Raw genomic sequence first — 6,000 nt, forward strand, 5'->3', positions numbered from 1 at the left:
GGGTGATCAACCTGTGGTCTCTTACAACGGATTGCAACATTGGCAAAAGGAGGCTGTGCCCAGGAACCAACAACCCAAAGTCTGGGGTTGCCTCAGACCTAAAGCTGTCTCAGATGGCTGAGTTTCAGGGCTAGGGCTAAGGCCATGAACTTACACCTCAGGAGGGCCTGTTTGTCTTGTTCTGTTGTAAAAACAGGGTGCACATCTAACCCAGACTGGCCTCTTTGCCCCTGCAATAAGGGGCCTGAATGATAGAGGATGGCTTTTGTGTATGCATACGAAGCCTAACATGCAATAGAGGTTATCATGTGAAGCATTTAATGGCTGGATCCTTACCTGTGTAAATGTAAAGGAAGGACTGAAGGGAAAGAACAGTTGAGCTGCAATGCAGTCATAATGAGAGCCTCAGTCCATTCACCAGGAGGTAGGGTGGCCCTGGCAAGAGAGCCAGGCCTTTATATACCCACATTGAGCAGTCATTGGATACAGGCTTCACCTGGGGAAAGAAAGCGACCTCTTGAGCTATGGGCCATTCTCATGGATAGGGGTGGGGTTCGGAAACTAGGCAGTGTACTACAGTATCCATGCCATTATGTGAACTATCTCCTTGAATTTCCACAACAGTATTCAGAATAGATTATTATTATCTTCATTTTACAGATGAATAAACTGAGGCACAGAGCTGTGTGACTGTGAGCCACTTGGCCACCATAGTGCCTTCTCCATAAATAAACACTAGATATATAGTCAGGAAATGCCAGTTCAGCTAATCTTAACTTCTCATTTACCCACACACTGTCCCCTAGACAAGTCTTTCAACCTTTTTGAGATTCAGTTTTCCCAGCTTTAAAATGAGGATTATAATGCTTGACCTACCTTTTACTTGTCTCATAGAATTGCTGCCAAGATCAATTCTAAACAAGCCTTTATATATGAGTATACTTTGTGAACTGCAAATTCCTAGACAAATGTAAGAAAGAATGCTTATTACACATAAAAGGCAGTATGTAGTCAAACAGATGGCAGCATAGGACCTCTCCAAAACCTCTATCGATAATCAGGATGCTAAGCATTTTGGTTACTCCAACAGGCAGAGGCCAAATGCAAACACTTCCATTTGATAAATGGAGAGACGGAAGTATCAGGGAAGTTGGTAGGCATAACTCAGCCCAGAAATTAGTTCTTGGGATCCATTTCCAACACGTGGACTTAGTATGGCTCTGATGACACAATGGAAACCAGAGGCAGCCTACCCAAGAGGATATGGACTCCCATAGTGGGATAGGAAGGAGTTAACATTTGTGAAACACCCACCTGTGCCAGGCACCATGCCAGGTGCTTTATATAGGTTGTGTTTTTATCTCTTTAAGAATCACAGGCCGGGCGCGGTGGCTCAAGCCTGTAATCCCAGCACTTTGGGAGGCCGAGACAGGCGGATCACGAGGTCAGGAGATCGAGACCATCCTGGCTAATACGGTGAAACCCCGTCTCTACTAAAAAAAATACGAAAAACTAGCCGGGCGAGGTGGCAGGCACCTGTAGTCCCAGCTACTCGGGAGGCTGAGGCAGGAGAATGGTGTAAACCCGGGAGGCGGAGCTTGCAGTGAGCTGAGATCCGGCCACTGCACTCCAGCCTGGGCAACAGAGCGAGACTCCATCTCAAAAAAAAAAAAAAGAAAAGAAAACAAAACAAAACAAAAGAATCACAGGCACTTTACCATGGACAAGTTGGAGGTTCAAAGAGAAGGAGTGGTGGTAACTTGTTGAGGATGCAGAGCTAAGAAAGAGCAGTGTCTGGCTTTCTTCAGCACACCTATTTATCTTCATGCAAGGTGAGGACCCTGCTCCAATGCCTCAGGAGTTTGAAGGGGCACTGGGAGCTACAGAGGCTGGCCAGCATTGGAATCTGTTTCTACCCAGGAGTTCAAACTGTGTGAGGGGCGAATGTCTTTGTCTCTTGCAGCACAACCTACCTCTTTAATTTTGGGATAGTCCAAGAACCTGATGTGGTTGATTAGAGAAAGTTGCAAAATTAGGATAGCTTGGAAAGCTAGGATAGCAAACCCACAGCACAGAAAAAAAGCTTCTGTGAGGAACAAGGGGCACCAAAAAGAAACATTCCCATAAACCCCAGAACGACAATTGTTTCCTCAAAGGCTTCAGAGTAAGACCTGGGATTTGAGTGTTGGCACTACTGCCGGACCAGAACAGGACTGTGCTTGCATGTGTACGTGTGCATGTGTGTGAGTGTTCATGCAGTGATGGATACGGAGTCAGATATACCATGAGGCCTCTTTTTTTTCATCTGCAACCACAGAAGCCTCCATCCAGATCTATCTAAACTGGTTTTGAAGGTGACTGTGGTTCTTTGGTAAAGGCACAGCACTTCTCATCCTGATGGATAATGTGAAATAGGTCTCCAGGTGGGTGTGAGGATCAATGAGCAGGAAGCAGAGTCAAGAAGAAACCAAGGCATGACCCAAACCTTTTTCTCTATGGGTAAATTTCCCCATCTATAAAATGAGGATGAAGACAGCACCTTGGGTAAAGTTCGTAGTAGGACAATGCAAATATGGTAAGTGCATGTCGGCTGATAGCCATGGCTCTTCCAAAATTTTATATATGCTGAGGTTTTTTTTTTTTTTGCAGTCATAAAAGTTTAGAAGTGTCATACATTTGTTGAGAATTAATGTATCATCACTATGTTGTGCCTTTCCCCCTTCCTGTTAGCGTTTTCTTAGTGAAATTCAGCTCTGATACAAAAGGGTGAACCCAGCTCTCTTCTAGTTAGACTGTGTTCTTCCAACCCTTTACTTTCAGCTTTTCTGTGTTTAATATTTTAGGACTGTGTCCTGGAAAGAGCATTGCCAGATTTTAAAATCCAATCTGACAATATGCCTTTCAACTAGAAAGTTTAGTTCGTTTTCATTTTTTGTAATCTTTAATGTATTTGAATTTGTTTTACTATCTTAATTTTTTTTTTTTTTTTTGAGATGGAGTTTCACTCTTGTTGCCCAGGCTGGAATGCAATGATGCAATCTCAGCTCACTACAACCTACGCCTCCAGGCTTCAAGCGATTCTCCTGCCTCAACCTCCTGAGTAGCTGGGGTTACAGGCATGCGCAACCACACCCGACTAATTTTGTATTTTTAGTAGAGACGGGATTTCTCCATGTTGGTCAGGCTGGTCTTGAACTCCCGACCTCAGGTGATCCACCTACCTCAGCCTCCCAAAGTGCTGGGATTACAGGTGTGACTGAATTTTGAATTTTATTTTAGCCCCTTTTCAATGCTTCCTTTTTTTCTCTCACCTTATTCTTTATTTTGGGTGGGGATGTTGGTGGTTGCTATTGTTTTCTTATTCCATCCCCCTTCCTATATTGATTTAGAAGTTATATACTCTGTGTCTCTTCTTTTAGTGGTTACTATCAAATTTTTATCATGACTATTTTACTTTTCAGGGTCTAAAATTAATAAATATCTAAACCCCCTACCGAAAAAATATGATTTATGAGTATTTTTAACTTCGATCATCTCCCTCTCAACTTATAGGCTTAACATTTTAATTTGTCTTAACGTTTTAGTTCTGCCCTTTTTCTAACCCCACATTTAGACTTATTTTTCAGAGAAGATTTGTTTAGATTATTCTACATGTTTACTGATTTCTTCCTCACCATTTTTACTGACATCCAAGGTCCCCTGTGGTAAGCAGAATAATGTCCCTACTCCACCACCCACAATGCCCACATCCTATTTTTCCCTTGGGCCTGTCACTATGTTAGGTTACATGGCAAAAAAGAAAAGAAGCCACTAGCTAAGGAATGCAAATGCCTCTAGAAGTTAGAGAAACATCATCTCCAGAGCCTCCAGCGGCCCTGCTGATACCCTGATTGTAGCCCAGTAAGACTTCAGACCAGAAATCAGGAGGTTAAATTTCCGACCTAGAGAACTGAAGGATAATTTTGTGTTGTTTAAAGCCACTAAGTTTGTGGTAATTTCTTATAGCAACTAATAGGAAACTAATATACCAGCCTTTGGGCTGGTATATTAGTTTCTTCCTTTTGAAACATCCTTAGATATTTTTCTTCCTTTTGAAACATCCTTCCTTTTGAAACATTTTGAAATCCCGTCTCTACTAAAAATACAAAATTAGTCGGGTGTGGTTGCGCATGCCTGTAACCCCAGCTACTCAGGAGGTTGAGGCAGGAGAATCGCTTGAAGCCTGGAGGCGTAGGTTGTAGTGAGCTTTTTTCTTCCTTTTGAAACATCCTTAGATATTCTTATCGGTTGTAACATAACAAAAGAATAAATGCTTGAGGTGATGAATACCCCCCAAAATTTTTTTTTAATATTTATAAAAGAGGCATCCTTATATATTCGTTTAGGAAGTAATCTCATTCATTGTTTATCCAGAAATGTCTTTATGGTGTACTTCTTGAAAGATTGTTTTGGTTTGGTTTGGTTTGGTTTTGAGGCAGAGTCTCACTCTGTCTCCCAGACTGGAGTGCAGTGGCACGATCTCAGCTCACTGCAACCTCTACCTCCTGAGTTCAAGCAATTCTCCTGCCTCAGCCTCCCAAGTAGCTGGGATTACAGGTGCGTACCACCACACACGGCTAATCTTTTTTTTTTTTTTTTTTTTGTATTTTTAGTAGAGACGGGGTTTCACCATGTTGGCCAGGATGGTCTCAAACTCCTGACCTCAAGTGATCCACATTCCTTGGCCTCTCAAAGTGCTAGGATTACAGGCATGAGCCACCATGCCCAGCCAAAAGATATTTTTGATAGGTACACAATTTTATATTAACAGTTAGTTTTTCTCTCACCACTTTCAAGATGTCATTCAACTGTCTCCTTGCTTTCATTGTTGTTGAGAAGTCAGCTGTCATTCTACTTGTGAAATAATATCTTTAGCTTTGGTGATTTATAGATTCATTACAGTGTATCTCCAGTGAATTTCTCTTCATTTATCCTTTGTAAAAGCTGTGCTTCTGAGATCTGTAGATTCATTTATTTATCAGTTCTGGAATAACCTCAGACATTAACTCCTCAATATTGGTGCTCTCTCTCTATTTTCACCTTAAGGTGCTGTGATCAGATGTCTATCAGGTCTTCTCATACTATCCTCATAGTGTCTTAACGTCTATCATATATTGAATTGCCCTATGTCATCATTTTGCATTCTGTGTAATACTTTTCGAAATCTTTCAGCACAATAGTTTTATTTAACTGTATTCATTTTGCTGTTTAAACCTATTGAGTTGAGTTTTTACTTCAACAACTGTATGTATTATTTCTAAAAGCTCAATTTAATTCTTTCTCAAACATGCCAGTTCATTTGCTATTCTTGCTTCTTGCTCACTTTTTAATTTGATCTATTTTCTTTAAATCTTTCAAACATAGTTATATTAAATTCTGAATCTGATAAGTCTGGTTTCTGAGGGCCTCAGTCTGCTAGTTTTGTTTTAGCCTCTGAGGTTCCCACATCACTGGGACTACTTCAAGCCTGAAGTTGAAAGTTTGAGCAGTGAGGTCAGATTCCTACCTGGTACTCTACAGTCCACTTAGTGATAACTTCAAAACTCTCAAAAAAAGGAAAGGAAAGGGAGACCACATTAAACTGTTTATAATATTGACTCTCTAACACAAAATTTAACAATTAGCTCTTTGCCAGGACAGGTAAAAATAAGCAATAATTAAACATTTTGGTTAAAGCAGTTATTATAGAACAATGTTTCTTAACCTGAGAGCGTTTTGTGGATATACTTCAGGGGATCTATCAACTTGTTTAAATTTTATGTACTAAATCAGGTTCATTTTAGGGATAAGAATGCATATCTCAAAATAATTTATAATCCCCAAAAAGGTCAAGAATGACTGCCCAGGAAAAACTTCAAAAATAAAAACAAGTTATTATTTTGTATCTTTATTCACTATCCCTTTGCTGTTCTTGTTCCTTATTCATTCCCTTGCTTAGCCTCTAAGAAAGACCCTTTTCTT

The sequence above is a fragment of the Macaca nemestrina genome, chromosome 13, assembly GCF_043159975.1.
Source record: "Macaca nemestrina isolate mMacNem1 chromosome 13, mMacNem.hap1, whole genome shotgun sequence".
NCBI classification, from domain to species: domain Eukaryota; kingdom Metazoa; phylum Chordata; class Mammalia; order Primates; family Cercopithecidae; genus Macaca; species Macaca nemestrina.